Below are 20,462 nucleotides of genomic sequence, written 5' to 3'. Positions count from 1 at the left end.
CTCCACTGCCACCCACGTGCGCCCCCTCTCCCCAATGCCTCCCTTGGCACCTGTGGGCAACAGGGCCTCCTTCAGTTCCACCCACATGGTGGCCAGCAGGTTGGTGGCAGGTGGCTAGAAAGCTGGAGGCCACACAGGGAAGAGGAAGGTGAGGGGCCACAGGGGGCTCGGGGTGCAGGGCAACTCCAGCAGGGAGCAGCGGTAGCAGGGCCTGGGGCTGGACCACAGGGCTGGGGACAGATGGGCAAGCACAATGAGGGGGGGTTGGGGTGGGGGGTGGGGAAGCTGGGGGCTGGGGAGGACTGGAGGAGGCCTCAGGTCCCAAGCCCCCTGCTGCCGCTGCTACTCCAAAGCTGCCCGCCATCTGTGCATGTGTGCTGCACTCTGCCAAACTAGAATTCTTTATTCAGAAGATTCCTATAGAGATCTTTCTCTTCATGTAAAACAAATGGAAGACCAGTGTTCATCAACATGAGGACATTTTTTTTTTTAAAAGGGTTTGAGGGAAACTAACTTCTTGGTGCTTTTCCATGGAGAGCACATGGTGGGCATTTAATGCATTTGAGGTTAATTTGTTCAGACAACACAAGCAGAAATTATGAAATATGGAGTATTTTGTTTTTTGTCCTATTTCTGAAAGTTTGTAGGTGCACTTATAATTTTTTCACTTACAATTTTTCTCAAGTGAGACATCCTTAAGTTGAATTTTGATGATTCATAGTTGTTATTGTATTATAAGAATGTATTTGAAAACATTTATTATCTGTGTACACAGTTGATGTGGGAAACTAGCTCCATGATATCTCTTGGCAAGGAAGCCTGTATAAGGACATTTTCTTTTTTTTTTTAATTTTTTTTTATTGTTGGCTGTTCAAAACATTACATAGTTCTTGATATATCATATTTCACAATTTGATTCAAGTGTGTTATGAGCTCCCATTTTTACCCCATATACAGATTGCAGAATCACATCAGTTACACATCCATTGATTTACATATTGCCATACTAGTGTCTGTTGTGTTCTGCTGCCATTCCTATCCTCTACTTTCCCCCCTCCCCTCCCCTCCCCTCCCCTCCCCTCTTCTCTCTCTGCCCACTCTACTGACATTCATTTGTCCCCATTGTATTATTTTTCCCTTTCCCCTCACTTCCTTCGGTATGTACTTTTGTATAACCCTGAGGGTCTCCTTCGATTTCCATGCAATTTCCCTTCTCTCTCCCTTTCCCTCCCACCTCTCATCCCTGTTTAATGTTAATCTTCTTCTCATGCTCTTCGACCCTACTCTGTTCTTAGTTACTCACCTTATATCAAAGAAGACATTTGGCATTTGATTTTTAGGGATTGGCTAGCTTCACTTAGCATAATCGGCTCTAATGCCATCCATTTCCCTGTAAATTCTATGATTTTGTCATTTTTTAATGCAGAGTAATACTCCATTGTGTATAAATGCCACATTTTTTTTATCCATTCATCTATTGAAGGGCATCTAGGTTGGTTCCACAGTCTTGCTATTATGAATTGTGCTGCTATGAACATTGATGTAGCACTGTCCCTGTAGCATGCTTTTTTAGGTCTGTAGGGAATAGACTGAGAAGGGAAAAAGCTGGGTCAAATGGTGGCTCCATTGCCAGCTTTCCAAGAAATCTCCATACTGCTTTCCAAATTGGCTGCACCAATTTGCAGTCCCACCAGCAATGTACAAGTGTACACTTTTCCCCACATCCTCACCAGCACTTGTTGTTGTTTGACTTCATAATGGATGCAAATCTTACTGGAGTGTGATGGTATCTTAGGGTGGTTTTGATTTGCATTTCTCTGACTGCTAGAGATGGTGAGCATTTTTTCATGTACTTGTTGATTGATTGTATGTCCTCCTCTGAGAAGTGTCTGTTCAGGTCCTTGGCCCATTTGTTGATGGGGTTGTTTGTTATCTTGTTGTCTAACTTTTTGAGTTCTTTGTATACTCTGGATATTAGGGCTCTATCTGAAGTGTGAGGAGTAAAGATTTGTTCCCATGATGTAGGCTCCCTATTTACCTCTCTTATTGTTTCTTTTGCTGAGAAAAAAGTTTTTAGTTTGAATAAGTCCCATTTGTTGATTCTAGTTATTAACTTTTGTGCTATGGGTGTCCTATTGAGGAATTTGAAGCCCGACCCCATAGTATGTAGATCATAGCCAACTTTTTCTTCTATCAGATGGCGCATCTCTGATTTGATATCAAGCTACTTGATCCATTTTGAGTTAACTTTTGTGCATGGAGAGAGAAAGGGATTCAGTTTCATTTTGTTGCATATGGATTTCCAGTTTTCCCAGCACCATTTGTTGAAGATGCTATCCTTCCTCCATTGCATGCTTTTAGCCCCTTTATCAAATATAAGATAGTTGTAGTTTTGTGGATTGGTTTCTGTGTCCTCTATTCTGTACCATTGGTCCACCCGCCTGTTTTGGTACCAGCACCATGCTGTTTTTGTTACTATTGCTCTGTAGTATAGTTTGAAGTCTGGTATCGCTATAACGCCTCATTCACACTTCCTGCTTAGCATTGTTTTTGCTATTCTGGGTCGTTTATTTTTCCATATGAATTTCATGATTGATTTCTCTATTTCTACAAGAAATGCCGTTGGGATTTTAATTGGCATTGCATTAAACCTATAGAGAACTTTTGGTAATATCGCCATTTTGATGATGTTAGTTCTGCCTATCCATGAACAGGGTATATTTTTCCATCTTCTAAGATCTTCTTCTATTTCTCTCTTTAGGGTTCTGTAGTTTTCATTGTATAAGTCTTTCACCTCTTTTGTTAGGTTGATTCCCAAATATTTTATTTTGTTTTTGAGGATATTGTGAATGGAGTGGTTGTCCTCATTTCCATTTCAGAGGATTTGTCACTGATGTACAGGAATGACTTTGATTTATGCGTGTTGATTTTATATGCTGCCACTTTGCTGAATTCATTTATTAGCTCTAATAGTTTCTTTGTAGACCCTTTTGGGTCTGCTAGGAATAGAATCATGTCATCTGCAAATAGTGATAATTTAAGTTCTTCTTTGCCTATTTTGATGCCTTTAATTTCTTTTGTCTGTCTAAGTGCTCTGGCCAGTGTTTTGAGAACTATGTTGAACAGAAGTGGTGCGAGAGGGCATCTCTGTCTTGTTCCAGATTTTAGAGGGAATGCCTTCAATTTTTCTCCACTCAGAATGATGTTAGCCTGAGGCTTAGCATAGATTGTTTTTACAATTTTGAGGTATGTTCCTGTTATCCCTAGTTTTTCTAGAGTTTTGAACATAAAGTTTTGAACATACTTTGTCGAATGCTTTTTCCACATCTATCGAGATGATCTTATGGTTCTTATTTTTAAGTCTATTGATGTAGTGAATAACATTTATTGATTTCCATATATTGAACCTGCCTTGCATCCCAGGGATGAATCCTACTTGATCATGGTGCACAATTTTTTTGATATGTTTTTGTATCCAATTTGCCAGAATTTTATTGAGGATTTTTGCATCTAGGTTCATTAGAGATATTGGTCTGTAGTTTTCTTTCTTTGAAGTGTCTTTGTCTGGTTTAGCAATCAGGGTGATGTTGGCCTCGTAGAATGAATTTGGAAGTTCTCCCTCTTTTTCTATTTCCTGAAGTAGCTTGAAAAGTATTGGTATTAGTTCCTCTTTAAAGGTTTTGTAAAACTCTGCTGTATACCCATCCGGTCCTGGGCTTTTCTTAGTTGGTAGTCTTTTGATGGTTTCTTCTATTTCCTCAATTGATATTGGTCTGTTTAGGTTGTCTATATCCTCCTGACTCAATATGGGCAGATCATATGACTTAAGAAATTTATTGATGCCTTCACTATCTTCTAATTTATTGGAGTATAAGGAGTCAAAATAATTTTTGATTATCTTCTGTATATCGGAATCTATGGGACACATTGAAAGCAGTTCTAAGAGGAAAATTCATTGCTTGGAGTTCATTCCTTAAAAAAAGTAAAAACAAACAAGTAAATATTCTCATACTTCATCTCAAAATCCTAGAAAAAGAAGAGCAAAACAACAGCAAAAGAAGTAGAATGCAAGAAATATTTAAAATCGGAGCTGAAATTAATGAAATCAAAACAAAAGAAACAATTGAAAAAATTGACAAAACTAAAAGTTGGTTCTTTGAAAAAATAAACAAAATCGACAGACCCTTAGCCATGCTAGCGAAGAGAAGAAGAGAGAGAACTCAAATTACTAGCAAACGGGATGAAAAAGGACTTTTTCCATATGATACTGAGGACAGGTTTCATGGGAAACTCAACCATATGAAGGTTACATACCTTTTTCCCCAAGGAGAACTTCAGCTTTGCTTATCCAATCTGGTCCTATGTCCTGGAGCTTGTTTGAAATGCAGACTGGTGGTGTACATGAACCTGTGGGTGGCACCAGACAATATATGTGACTCTCAGACCTGAAGGTATTACCAGGATTGCTGGACTAGTACAAAGTTTGTGATCCAGGAGTCTGGTTGGGAGCCTGAGAATTTTAATTTTCACAAGTTATCACATGATGCTGATGCTGCTGTTACAGGGACCATACTTGGAGAATCATTATACTAGAGTGTCCTCATTGTACATTTTTCTCCTCTTTCCTAATTTCTTAATCCTTCAAGTAGCTTTTTAAAAACAGATTATCATATCCTTTAACTTGACTGAAGGGGGAAAAAGCATATTTATTTTTTGCAATGACCACACTAAGTTTTCTTTTCAGCATCTAATTTCAGAGCAAAAAATCTCTTTAAAGCTTGGTTTTAAGTCTTATCTCTAGGTGTCTCTTTCTCTTCTTTCTGTAAGTATTCTTTTTAATGTTTAAAAATTCTTTTAATGTAGATAACATGCTCTTATGGTTCAAAAGTTAAAATGACAAAGGCATGTTTGGGAAAATCTAATTTCCAACTGCTTTGCCCCCCCCTTGATCCCTCTTTCATAGATTACCACCTTTAATTTATTTCCTATAGATGTCAATTGTTTCCTTTTATAGTAGGAGAAATGCCAGTGTAATATATTCTTTTATATAATGTAGTATACTATGTAAGTAATTCTGTCCCATGGCTTTTTCTTTATATGTTCTTGAGATCTTTTCCTATTAGTATTTATTCAGAAAGAATATAATATTTATTTATAGAAAATACTTTTTAAAAAGACAGCTGTGTTTAAACAGTGTCTATTAAGTGCTTTGTTTACTCTACCAGCCACCCCCTGGTTGGTGTTTGGGTGGTTTCTAGGTTTATCACAGACCATACTGTGGTGAAACTGCTTGCATACAAATTATTTTATACATGTGCAGGTACAACTGTGGGATACATTATTAGAAGTGGGATTACTGTGCCAGTGGGTAGTGCATTTATAATTTAGTTAAATGCTTCCTTTCATAGGTGTTGCACCATTTTAAACTCCTACAAGTACAGTTGCTCCTTGTTATCCATGGAGGATTGGTTTGCGGACCCCTTTGTGAGTACTGAAATTCAAGGATGCTTAAGTCTCTTATATAAAAAGCATAGTATTTGCATATAACCTATGCACTTTCTCCACATACTTTTAAATCATCTTTAGATTCCTTAGAAGACCTAATACAATATAAATGCCATGTAAATAGTTGTTACACTGTATTGTTTAGGGACTAATGACAACAGAAAAGTTGGTATGTGTTCAGCATGACAATTTTTTTTAAATATTTTCACCTATGATTGTTGAATCTAGTCTGAATACCACAGATACAAGAAGGTAGATCGCAGTATATGAGAGAGTTCCTATTTTTCTTGGGCCTTTCCAATGTACTGTGTACAACCCTTGAATTTATTAACAGTTTGGTAGATGAGAATCATCAATATAGAGTAGTTTAATGTGCATTAATAATGAGGCTGAGCATCTTATGCTTAAAAACTAGTTGTATTTTTTTTTTTTTTTTTTTTTGTGAACTCTCTATTCATGTGTTTTTTTTTTCACATTTTTGTTTTGGATTGCTTTTTTCCCCTTACCAATTTCTAGAAATTTATAAATTGGAGAGATTAGCCCTGTGTGATATAAATTATAGTTTTCCCCAGATTGTCACTTATTTTTATTTACCTTTACATATTTTGATATACAGAAGTCTTACATTTTCCTTTAAATTTTACAGTTTACATTACTCATCATGGTATCTTGATGTTTTTTTTAAATCTTTCTTTATTTCTATGTGGTGCTGAGGATCAACCCCAATGCCTCACAAGTGCTAGGCAAGCACTCTACAATTGAGCTATAGCCCCAGCCCAGGTATCTGCAGCTTAAGTCACTGAAAGACCTCCAAGATTTTTAAAATTTGCCTATAGTTTCTTTTAGTACTTTTATGGTATCGCTTTTACATTTTAATGTTCAAACTAGGATTTATTCTGGTGTTCAGAATGATGCAAAAGTTCAACTTTTTTTTCTGGGTGCCTGTTATTTTCACCTGTTGATTTTAGAGCCCTTCTTTGAATACTCTTATGGTATTGTTAACTTTTGGATGTATTGGGTTGTCTCTGGGATTTGTATTCTATTAGTCTTTTTCTTCATATACCAGTGTCACATTATTGGTTTTATAAAAGTTTTAATATCTTTTAAAACTAGTTTCCTCTTGTTGCTTTTCATATTCCTGGGAATTCTTGCTTGCTTATTTTTCCATGAGTACTTTTGAACTGTTTTGTTCTAGTTCCAAAAAATCAGAAATCTAAAAGAAATAAACATCAGATTAAACGTATACATTTAGAATCCATTTAACTTCTCCAAACGTTTTTTTTTTCTTTTTTTCAGGTTCTTAATAAAGATGCTATGAAAGATTGTAAGACAGGAAAATAATTAAATATTTTTACTGTGGTAAGTGTTTTATGATTTTACATCTTAAAAATTTTCTAATTATTATTATTTTAAAGTCTGCTTATTTAAGTTGTAAAAGGGATATTGTTTTAGGAGTGTTTGAGTTCATAGAACCTGTGGGTGGTAAGGTGTATGCCAATAATATGGGCTGTTTGAATAATGACATTTGTATTTCCTTATCTCTTTGACCCTAATATTTTAATTTCTATTATCATGTCATTTTAAAGTGTGGTATGAGAAGCAGATCCTGTATTACATCTACTTGCAACATTCAATTAATTCTTTCCTCTTAAATAGGAAGTTGAAAAGATTTGAAGTAATTTTGGTGATATGGATGCACATATTTATCTTAAAAGTTTGTTGTGATTTTTTATTACAATAATTAGAAAAATTTTTATCCATATAAAACAACATAGTAAGCCCTCAACTCCTGCACAAAGAAATGGCCACCATTAACTCATTTTTGGAAATGTATTGATGGATATGAAAGCATATATAAGACTTTAAATAAATAGCATTCTCTCTATATATATGAAGCTATGTGGTCACTTTTAATGTGCTCTCTCTCTCTCTCTCTCTCTCTCTCTCTCTCTGTCTCTCTCTCTCTCTCTCTCTCTCTCTCTCTCTCTCTATATATATATATATATATATATATATATATATATATATATATATATATATATATTTGTGAGTTGAAACTGATGTGCATAATCATGGGTAATCATTATACTGGCAGCCTAATTTTGTTTTTTTTTTAATTATTTTTTTTAATTGTCAATACATCTATATTTACATATGCAGTGCTGAGAATCAAACCCTGTTCTTCACATGTGCCAGGCAAGTGCTCAACCACTGGGCTTCAACCCCAGCCCTGGCTTCCTAGATTTCCATTATTTAGAGGCATCATACTTTATCTAGCTGCACATTTCATAATGATTTAGATTGTTATTTTTTTTTTCCTTCTTGTGAATAATGGTATTTTCATGATAGTATAGTTACTCATTTATCTTCTTAGATGTATAACTGCCAGGTCAAAGATTATATACATTTTAAATATTGATAAATATGGCTAAACTGTTATCTGTAAAAACTATCCCCCTCAATGTCCATGAGAATCCTATTTTCAAAACCCTTGATCACACCAAGTTTTGTTAATCTTTGCTAATCTAATAGGACAAAAAAAGTACATTTTTGAGACAACATGCTTTTTATTGGTACTGGGGATTGAACCCAGGAGCACTTCAACAGTAATTTAGATCCCTATCACCTTTTATTTTTATTTTTAATTTTGAGACAGGGCCTCGCTAAGTTGCTGAGGCTATCCTTGAACTTTTGATCCTCCTGCCTCAGTCTCCTGAGTGGCTTGTATTATAGGTGTGTTCCACTGCACCCAACTATTGAAGAAAACCTTGGTTATTCAAAGATTTTCTTCATTCAATATTATTATTAACATAAAGCATTTTCTTCCTTAAGAAAATTCTTGTGATTCTTAAATGTCAGATATTCATAGGTATTAAATGTGATGAAAATATTTAAATATATTGAGTTGTTTGTACGTCTTTTGCCTTGATTTTAACTCATTATTAAAATTTGAAAATTTGAGGGTTTAGGATGTGGCTCAAGTGGTAGTGCACTAGCCTAGAATGTATGAGGCACTGGGTTCAATCCTCAGCACCACATAAAAATAAAATAAAGATATTGTGTCCACACACACACACACACACACACACACAAAACCTAAAAATAAATATTTAAAAAAATTGAAAACTTAATCAACCAGCTATAATTGTTTTGAATATAGAATGTTTTCCTGTGCAAAGAGCAGTACTTTTGTGTTTTATTCACCTGAAGGGAAACCTAAAGTAACTTTCAAAATAAATTTCTTAACAATTTTCAAACATGGACACCAATGACTGAATAGCATACGGAATATGATTTCATAATTGGGTGATAATATAGTGTTTTGGATTTATGTAAGCTATGTGATTGTGCATTCATGTGTAAACCTATGTGTATCTCTTCTGTCCAAAAGATTTTATCACTTCCTGATGTAAATATAATTTTTAATTTTATGTTTGCTTTTGATTTTATTTCAATCAAATAAGAGTTATATATAAGGATGGCCTCACATGAAGCAGATTCACAACTTTGTCATTGACCTACTGTTTATTCTTTGGCTTAAAAAAATTAAACTGTCTTCTGTATATAAAGTACATCAAGATTCTTTTCCTGAGTATGCTTTTCTTTACACTTCAATTAACATTGTTTACTGAATACCGCAAGACTGGGACCATATGGTCTAACTGGTGATTTATTCACCAGTTCTCATTCTGCACTGAGTGCCTACCTACCTGGTGGGCATCCACAGACACCCAAAGTTTTATTTACTTATTTGTTAATATTTTTGGTACTGAGGATTGAATCTAGGGGCACTTTACCAAAGAAATATATCACCAGACCTTTTGTTTATTTATTTATTTATTTATTTAATTTTGAGACAGGTTCTTGCTAAGTTGCTTAGAACCTCACTAAATTTCTAAGGCTGGCCTTGAACTTAGGATGATTCTGCCTCAGCCTCAACCTCCCAGTGGTTGATGTATATTGTCATTATTAGGATAAAGATGCAAAAGAGAATAATGTACATTTTAATGTAGAGAAGACTAACATTGTTTCATTTAAATTTAGATGTGAATAACTCTATTGCACTTTCTGCCATAACATTTGATGGTACTTTGTTTCAAATTTGGATTTGGAATACATTGTATTTAATTTTAACAATCACATAAGTACTGTATTTTAAATCATTTTTTTTTCCATTAGGGAGAGAGTAAGTATCTGAACTAGGTATGCTACTAGATCTTGTGTAAGATCTGCTTATGTTTCCCAGTATAGACATGGCAATATTTTTCATAATATGTTGTTTGAAAATAAGGATAAAGCAAATGCCCCCCCCCTCAATAAAGATTACATGGTTCACATTTTTTAAAATAAAAACAGAGAATTAGATTGCCAGACGTTGAGTAGAATGAAAAAGTTTTTGTCTGGGACCTGCCTGTGAAGATTTTCTGACTCCTAAACCAGTTATTCACAGCCAAAGTAAACAGAGAGATGTAACTTAATAATCTAATAGATTTAAGCAGTATTTTTGTCTCTATTTTATATACTTTATTTCTATTGGAATACAGGATTCTAAAGACTGCATGTAACTAGTTTTAATCAGTATTTTTGCAGAAGTCATTTGCATGTGAACCTTTTAAAATCGATTAAATAATCCTTTAGCAATATTTATTTGCACTTTAATTTGCCTAGCAATTGTCTCTTTTTTAATATTTACTTTTTAATTGGAGTTGGACACAATACCTTTCTTTTATTGATTTGTATGTGATGCTGAGGATTGAACCCAGAGCTCCACATGTGCCAGGCAAGCACTGTACTGCTGAACCACAACCCAAGCCCTTAGAAATTATTTCTTAATATATAATCTGAAATTATATCAAGGCAAAATTGAAATTTCTGAGTCCTCATTATTGGGCCAAATTAATGAGATTTTCCTGGATTTTTCCTTCTGGCATCCTATTATGGTTAATGATGTAATCTTATTTATTTTCTAAAATATTGAAATTCTAGGTTTTCGAATCTCTTTTCTGTGACAATACAGAAGTTTGTTTACACACTGCCTTTCATTTTACTGATGAGTTAATTTTTTTAATTGTGTGCCCTAAAATGCATTAAAATATTCCTGGAAAGTGAAGGATTAAATAGAAATTGTAATTAAAATGAAGGCTTTCTGCTTTATTTTTCCTTTTACCTTTATTTGTTAAAAGTTTTATACTACATTTAAATAGATATTAAGACTTTATTACAGGTCTGAGATTATAGCTCAATGGTAGCGCACCTGCCTGGCATGTGTGAGGCACTGGGCTTGATCATCAACATGAAAGAAAAAGAAAGAAAGAAAGAAAAAGAAAGAAAGAAAGAAAGAAATTATGTCCATCTACAATCCTGCCCCCACCAAAAAAAGAGACTTTATTACATATCACATGGGTTGGAGTTTCTTCATTTGAAAGAGTTTCTTCCTATATTAGGAATAAAGGTTAGTTTAAACTGGCAGAGTAACTGATCATTTGATTGGAATGTTGGGTAGACAGTCTTTGTTAGTTTCATTCTGTAACCTGCCAGGTAATTGTGAATTGCATGCTCTTTTTTTTCTCTTCTCTTTTTACTTTGGATCTGGTTTTATGGTTGATTGCAATAGGGATTTATTGGTAGGAGCATATATTATTTCCACATTTGAACAGATTGTGTGTTTTTATGACCCCTTATCCTGTCACAGGCAGTGTGATTCAACCAAACCCTTGTGCACAGGTGTTATTATAAGACTGTGCAGCCATTTTCAAAAAATAACAGGTTTATTGATATATAATTCACATTACCATCAAGGTCACTCTTTAAAAGTGCAATTCACTGAGTTTTAGTATATTCACACAGTTGTGTGCCTATCCTGCAGTCTATACTGAAACCCTTTTGTCATATCCAAAGAATACCCATGCCCTTTAGCAGTCACTCTCCACTCACTCTTGCTCCATATAGGTATGAATCTTCTTTCTCTTTTTGTGGGTTTATTTGTTCTGGACATGATATATAAATGTAATCATTCAATATATGGCCCTTTGTGTCTGGCTTCTTAGCCTGTTTTTGAGGTAGCACATACCAGAACTTAATTCTCTTTTTATTGTTAAATAGTGTTCTGTTATATGGATGTATTGCAGTTTGTTTATCCATTTATCAGTTGATGTGTATTTGGGTGACTTTCACTTTGTTGTTCTTATGATCATGCTGCTATTAATATTTGTGTTTTTGAGTTGACTTATGTTTTCTTTTGGGTAGATACTTAGGAATGAAATTTATGGGCCATAAGTAACTCTGCCAGACTGTTTTATAAAGTGACTACTATTTTTACATTCCCATCAGCAATGTTTGAAGATTCCATTTCTCCATATATTTACAAACATCTTGCCATGGTATTTTTCTATAGTAGTCATTCTAATGGGTATGAAGTGGAATTGCATTGTGGTTTTGATTTGAATTTTCCATTTCCCTGATAACTAATGATATTGAATATCTTTATGTACTTTTTAGCCATTGTTTATCTTTGTTAAACAAGTGTCCATTCAGATTCTTTGCCAATTTTAAAATTGAGCTGTCCTTTTCTTGTTCAGTTGTAATAGTTCTTATGTATTCTGGATTGTTGAGAGCCACAGCTAAAAAGGCCCTAGTAAACTTCCAGTTGCCAGCAAACTTCCAGCTGCCAGCAAACTTCCAGATGCCAGCTGATTTGCTCCTCTGCAGTGATGCTCATTGGGCTGTTTTGCCACCCTTTGAGACCATGGAGCTGCTCATTGGGGGACATTTTTGGCTCCGCCCATGCGACCCAGCCACTTGGCCTCAAGAGCAGGAGGAGTGGGAGGTTGACAGGCTTGTGGGAATCCGGTGCTGGCAGTTGGGCTCTGAGGGTTTTTCCTGAGGAGCTGTGTGGTGTGGTGTGTGTGTTCTAAAAATAAAGTTCATTTCTTTTAATAAGTGGCTCCTGAATTTTGCCCAGCCAGACTGTGGCATTTGGTGGGCTGCACGGGGAACAACTGAGGGTAAGTGATAAGATAAACTGCTCGCCCATGAGGGCAGGGAGAGAGGATAGGTAGCCATTTCAAGATTCTTCTTTTGTTTTAAGTTGCCTGTCCCTGGAGATGAGTGAGACGGAAGAAAAACCATTCACATCTGAGGAAAAATTATTTGTGTCTGAGGAACAGATAGGGAGAAAGGACAGATGGACATTTCAGGATGATAGAAAGGCTGATATAATGATTTTGTGTTGTTCTATTTTTGTTTCATTCTGTCTTGTTTTTCTTTGGTGTCACCTTGATGGGTTGTATTATAATAGAAATATGGGATCAGAAATTAGTAAAAAACAAACTGAAAGAGTGTTAAGTAAATTGTTAGAGGAAGGAGGCATCCCAGTAAAATCAAGAGCAGTCAGGGCATACATTGATACAATACAAAAATGTAGCCCATGACTTTTTAAGGAGGAGTTGTTAAATATATCACAATGGAACCATCATTGTGAAAATTTAAAAAGAATAGAAAAGAAAAGCCCAGGGACTCTGCCAGTTGGCACATTGCCATTGTGGATGTTCGTATCTTGTTTGCTTCATCCAAAGCCTTCAGTTCAGACAATGGCAGAGGAAGGAGAAGACATATTGATTCAAGTAAAAGAGAAGATCTCTCAAGTTAGTCAGACAGAGGAAAAGATTCAATTAAAAGAGAAGGTCTCTAAAGCTAGTCAGACAGAGGAAGAAAGTTTAGAGCAGAAAAAGCCATCAGGGGAAAAGTTACAACAGAAGACTGCTACTTACACCTTTCTATCACAAGAGGGTGTAAGTGTCCAACCAACAGCACCACCTCTACAGGAGACTGCTACTAACACCTTTCTATCACCAGAGGGTGTAAGTGTCCACCCAACAGCACTACCTCCATATGCTGGGAGGCCCAAAAACCCTGCAGTTGATAGTTGGGATACTAAGAAAGGATCACAAATATTAGCATGCTCTGTATTTGAGCAGGCGGGAGGGCAGTGAATTCACCATGCTTTAAATTTTAAAAAAGTGAAGCAGCTAAAAGAGGCTGTAACAACCTATGCTCCTCAAGCACCCTTCATGGTAAGCATGGTCAAATCCATTACCAACTTGAACATGACACCAGCAGATTGGGATAATATGTGTAAAGCTGTGCTAAATGGAGGACAATACCTGTTATGGAAGGTTGCCAATGAGGAATTGTGCAAGGAGTTGGCTAGGCAAAATGCAGCAGCTGGTTATCCTCAGAGAAATCTAGATATGTTGTTAGGAAAGGGACCTTATGACGATCAGCAGCAAACAAATTGCATATGATCCTGGCATATACATACAAATTGCTGTAGATATGGTTAGGGCATGGAAGACTTTATAAGGACATGGAGGTTTACAAGATCAATTATCTAAGGTAATACAAGAGCTAATGAACCTTATGCTGAATTTGTAGATAGGCTATTAAAACAGCTACCAGAGTTTTTGGGAATACAGAACAAGCAATGCCATTAATAAAACAACTGACTTATGAGCAAGCGAATTGTTGGTGCAGAGAAGGCATTAGACCATGGAAACATGAAGATTTAAACACATATATTAAATTATGTAGAGACATTAATGATCAAGGGGAAGTCGTGGCAGCTGCGGTAGAACAGGTTTTAGATGCCAAGCCAAAAACATGCTATGATTGTGAACAAACAGGACAGTTTAAAAGGAATTGCATCATAGGAGGAGGGTTTAACAAAACTAGGTATAAAAGGAGTAGAATACTGGGTATATGCCTATGATGCTGTAAAGGGAGACATTGGGCTAATGAATGCCATTCTCAAACCAACAAAAAGGGTACTCCATTATCAAAAAATGAACAAGGACCAGGTGTCTATCCACAATATCCTGGAAAAAGACATCGGGCTCCATTGCCAAAAAATGGACAGGGGGGGCCCAGTGCTCCAGTGCCCAAGAACACAAATATACGGAGAACTTGAGGAACCCAGCAACCCCATCAGGGTAGTGCCCAGGACACATTGTCCATTAAATCCCTCCCTAGAAAAACCAGAGGAAGCACAGGATTGGACATCTGCACATCCACCAGAACAGTACTAACTCCAGAGATGGGAGTTCAAATCATTCCTACAGGGGTAAAAGGACCTCTTCCCAAAGAAACAGTAGGGTTATTATTGGGACACAGTTCTTCTACTCTAAAAGGACTTATGATAAGTCCTGGGGTAATTGATCCTGATTATGAAGGTGAAATAAAAATTATAGCCATGTCTCCAAGGGGTATATTAGTAATTTCACCAGAAGAGAGAATAGCACAGTTACTAATAATACCCAGCCTACATGATATATTTTCCAGTCGTACTGTAGAAAGAGGTTCCAGGGGATTAGGCTCCGCAGGTGTAGATTGGGCTATGGTCTCTTTAAATTTAGATTCTCGCCATATGCTAAAACTAACTATTCAAGGGCATGAATTTAATGGGCTACTGGATACAGGTGCAAAACTTAGCATCATCTCTCATCAAGAATGGCCAAAACGTTGGCCATTAAACAAGCCACTCAAACGCTTTAAGGCCTAGGAGTCACGACAAATCCCCATAGAAGTGCAATGGTATTCGATTGGAAGGATCCTGGAGAACGTGAAGGAACTATACAGCCATATGTATTGGATCATCTTCCCATAAATTAATGGGGACGAGATGTCCTAGATCAATTAGGACTAATATTAACTAATAACATCAATTCAAATGTGTCCACTATTATGACTAGACAAGGTGTTAGGAAAGGAAAAAGATTAGGAGACAAAGAAAAAAGGTATAGCAGCACCAATACAAATAGATCAAGGAACAGACAGACATGGATTGGATTTTTAGGAGGGGTCACTGAGACAATAAAAATTACTTGGAAATCAGAAAGACCACTATGGGTTCCTCAGTGGCTTCTGACTAAAGAAAAGATACAAGCAGCCAATACCTGGTTAAACAACAATTAGCAAAAAAAAAAAAAAAAAAAAAATATATATATATATATATATATAACCTTCTTTATCTTCCCATAATACTCCTGTTTTTGTCATCAAAAGAAATCTGGTAAATGGAGATTATTGCAAGATTTGAGAGCCATTAATAATGAGATGGTTATTATGGGACCTGCTCAATCGGGGATTCCTCAATTGTCTGCTTTTCCAAAAACCTGGTATGTTTTAGCTATAGATATTAAAGATTTTTTTTTTCAATTCCAATTCATCCTGAGTATAGTCCAGGTTTTACATTTACTATCCATGCACTGAATCATGAAGGTCCTGATCAGAGATATGAATGGAAAGTACTCCCTCAAGGGATGGCTAACAGCCCAACTATGTGTCAAATTTATGTTAACAAAGTAATCCAGCCACTTAGAAATCAAAATCCTGAACTACAAATATTTCACTATATGGATGATGTATTATTAACACACAAATATAAAAGCACATTGCTGGAATGTTATGCCACACTTACAAACTTATTAAAAAATTATAATCTAGAGATAGCAATAGATAAAGTACAATTAAATTTTCCAATTAATTATTTAGGATTTCTATTATCCTCAACCATGGCCCATCCACCAAGAATTCAAATATGAGTAGACCAACTCAAATAACTTAACGACTTTCAAAAGTTATTAGGAGACTTAAATCGGATAAGGCCTTATCTAGGCATACGAACAGGAGAGTTGGGACCTTTGTTTGATATCCTAAAAGGTCCATCAGTTCCAAAGTCACCCTGCATGTTAACGTCTGAAGGAAAAAAGGCATTAAAAATCATTGAAACATATATGGAAAATATGCATTTGGATAGAATTCATATAAGTTTGCCTTTAATATTTATTGTACTGCCAACAAAAATATTCCTACAGGAGTATTTTGGCAAGAAGGTCCATTATTATGGATACATTTATCTTATTCTCCTAACACTATTCTTACTGCGTATCCTGAGGCTGTAGGACAATTAATACTCAAAGGAATGAAAGTAGCAAAGGGAATGTTTGGAATTTCTCCCAATAAAATTATTATGCCATATACTATGGATCAAATTGATGAGTTAGCTAATGAATTAAATTCTTGGGCAATAATCATGTGCAAATCTAATGTTTCATTTGATAATCACTATCTAATCCTTTATTGTCTTTTTTGCCATCACATCCTGTAATTTTTTCTAAAAATGACAAGACAAATTGTCATGAATGCTCCAAATATATTCACTATGGGTCAAATAATGGTACAGCAGCAATAGTTACACCTGATAAAATTATTCATTTTTAGTACCCAAACAATCAGATCAAAAGTTAGAGCTTAATGCAGTATTCTGTATTTAATTTATTTTCTGATAGTCAGTATATAGTTAATGCTATAGTATCCCTTGAAGATACTGGTAGGATTTCCTCGTCCTCTACTGTTTTCTCTTTGCTTTCCACTATACAAAGTCTAATCTGGGACATAAAAGATCCATTCTTTATAGGACATATCAGGGCACATACAGCATTGCCTGGAGCCCTTAGTTTGGGCAATGATTTAGCAGATAGAACTACACATGACATACATATTTTCTCTACACTAGAAGAAGTTACAAATTTTTATAAAAAGTTCCATGTCAATGCTAATACTTTACAAAAGCATTTTAAAATAACTAAGGAACAATCTGACATATAATAAAACAATGTCAAAATTGTATGACCTTTTTACCACAAATTAATCTTGGAGTCAATCCTAAAGGACTGATATCTAACCATATTTAGCAGATGAATGTCACACACTTGTCAGAAGTTGGAAAATTAAAATATTTGCATGTTACAGTTGATACTTCTTCCGGATTTTTGATGGGCTCCCTTCATGCCGGAGAAAAAACTAAAGATATTATAGCTCATTGCTTATAAAATTTTGCCACTATGGGTGTTCCAAAACAGTTAAAAACAGATAATGCCCCTGGTTATACTTCTACCTTTTTAAAAAAAATTTGCTCATTATTTGGCATAATTCATATAATAGGAATCCCATGCAATCCACATGGACAAGACATAGTTGAAAGAGCTCATCAAACTATTAATATGTACTTATTAAAGCAAAAAGAGGGAATTGGGAAGGGGTGTAAATTTCCCAAAGATAAACTTAAAATAACCCTTTTTACTCTAAACTTTTTAAATTTGGATTCATCAGGGCTTAGTCCTGCTGAAAGGCATATGTGTCCAAAAAATGTACATAAGCCCAAGGTACTTTGGAAGGATATTCTAACAGGACAATGGAAAGGTCCTAACCCAGTAATTGTCTGGAGTTGGGGGTCTGTTTGTGTGTTTCCACAGGGAGAACAGCAGCTGATTTGGATTCCAAAGAGATTAACTAAAGTGATTTCTACAGACTGAAAAGAAGATGATTTGGCTCAAGTACATAACAGCTGATATCCTGAACTCCAGCTTGGCTCTCCTTACATCTGCAACAGAACCAGGATGCTTTTTTAATATCTATTTTATTATTGCCCTTTCCCACATCATGAAATTCTATTTTGTTTTTTGATATCATACAGACCTAGGTTAATGTTTTGCTGATCAGTTCTTTTTTTTTTTTTTGACTATGGCGTTTTTAAACATTGCAGTGGAGATTTCCTCTGTAAAAGTTATAAGGCCTTTACTATTATGTTATGTGTTGTATGTATTATATTATGTGTGCACACTTGTGTTTTTTGTTGTATGTTTGTATGTACTTTTCTCCATATATCATATATAATGAGTGCTCATGAAAAAATGGATCCAAATTTTTTTTTTCTTATTCACGTGATTTAAATGTTTTAATTTAAAATGGGTAAACAGCTCTTGAGAATCATTTAAATATGTGAACAAAAAGAGGTTAGCAGATCTGTTTGTTTACTTTCACCTTTTTTTAATTATATTTAATAATTCTGTTCAGGATAATGTAAATTGTTCAGAAAATTGTTTTCTTTTAGTGCCTACTGGAATGTTATGTATTTTTTTTAGCCATTATTGCCAGAATTCCTATCTTTATCCCAGAGAAGACAAAGATAAAAGCAATCTACAGCATCTGCAATAGATATCACTGAACTGCTTGCAGAATTCACCTGGACTATGTGTCACTTGTATGCATTATGAACTATCTGTTGGTGCAGTGACTTGTGGTAGTGTTTGCGTATTTTTGCTGATGGTGTCATTGGTGGTACAATTTTTTCCAAAATGATTTATCAATTGGCTTGGTGTATCCTCCTCCCTTCTGCTTGGGATGGTCATTCAGCTAAAATTTGGGGGCCAACAGAGGTGAGGCAAAGAATCTCCCACCCCCCCCCCCGCTGGTACAAAGGCCTATCCACAGGTGTGGCTGTATGCTGGTGGACTGGTAGTCAATGACGGGTAAAATCCAATTGCAATGGTACCACCATAAGATAGGAGGCTGATGCCTTGAGGTCAGCTCATCTGATGACAGGTAAGGACCATATGTAGTATTGGACAACCTAAGACAGGCACAGTCCCTAGCCATATGCTTGTTGTTTGCTGAGCAGGTGGATTGCCTTTTCCAAGCCCACCTGTCCTTATACACCCAGGATCCTGGCTCCCATGTGCCTGTGTCCTGCTGTGTCCCACTCAGAGGTGCCCTGGTTCAGTTGTTCTGCACTCAGTGCTGCCCCCAGATGCTGCCAGCATCAATGCCTGTGTCCAGGTCCCACTCACATCCAGATGTGTTGCTTGCACTGGGTGAGGGCAGTGAGCAGGCCTAAACTTCATGGGTTTTTCCTCTGCTGGATATTAGCTTTCATTCTAGGTGAGCAGGAGGCTTTGGGAAGAAGGGCTCATTTTTGTGCACAAAGACCTGGGAGTCTTGGGGAAGGATAGCTGGCTGGGTTAGAGATTCTGCATCTTTCGGACTCAACCCCAGGCTGTCTCTAGGAAGCCTCTGAATCAGGGTGGCCTCTGACCTCCCACTGTACCCTCCTTGCTGGATTTGTCCTCGACATGTCTCATGATGTGTCTTAGCCTGCCTCATCATGCTTCCAATGTCATGGGACATGGCCTTGTTTTGCCCTCATACTCTCATGGTCCATGGGTCTCAAAGAGGCCCATGCCACTTAGTGGCTCAGTATGGAGGCAGCACCACTTGAGTTAAGGGCTGAAATTTCAGGGACTCTGGGAAGGGCTGAGGGAGTGTGTCCCTTCTGGAGCCTGTGCTGGTCTGATGTGGTAGTTTCAACAACTTCTTGGAACCATCAGGATGATGATGGAGGCCATTAAGTTTAGGAGACCCCAGCCTGTCCTGTCAGTCTCAGGCTTCCAGGTGACCCTGAGGTGTCATGGAGGGGTCCACCAATTGCTACAATATCTTGTGCTTATGACTGGGCCTGGGCTGGTGGCATTGGCCTTCATGGAGTTTGTGGAAATGAGGACCCTAGGGCCCACCTAAACTGCAAAAGGGCCCTTGGGAGATGTAGAAGTTTCTGTCTTTAAATCTCCTTTCTTGTGTGAGGCCCTGGGTCCCATTCTCAGCACCATAAAAAGAGAAAATCTCTTAAAGCCTTTCTACTTCACACAGTGGGCACTGATTCCCAATCAGGCTAGGAGCCCTCTGGGTGCCATGGGGGCTATTGCAGGCATCTGGTAGTTCTGCAAGATCAGCTGGAATTCTTGGAGAAGCTGCAGACTAACCCAGAAGGAGGCTGCACACCCCAGACACAGATGTACCCAAGTTCTTTCCTTCTCCTGATGGCTTAACCCCAGGATTGGGGATGCAGGGGCAGGTATGGGTTGATCCCCAGCTGTCTGGGTGGAAGGGCCTCACCACAAAGAGCCAGGACTCAGGATGTCTTCTCTAGACCATCACAGCCCTTGCGACTAGTTTTCCAGTGGCCTGCTCCTCACAGGCAGTGTTCCTCTTCCCAAGGCTGGAGTCTTGCCTGGGAGCTGCCCAAGACTTCTAGGGCACAGGAGAAGACTCTCTGATCCTCTGCA

Source organism: Marmota monax, unplaced genomic scaffold (genome assembly GCF_021218885.2).
Source record: "Marmota monax isolate L192 unplaced genomic scaffold, Marmota_monax_Labrador192_F-V1.1 WCK01_AAM20220418_F8-fsc00334, whole genome shotgun sequence".
Taxonomy (NCBI): Eukaryota; Metazoa; Chordata; class Mammalia; order Rodentia; family Sciuridae; genus Marmota; species Marmota monax.
The sequence above is the reverse complement of the archived record's forward strand: the minus strand, read 5'-3'. Positions refer to the sequence as shown.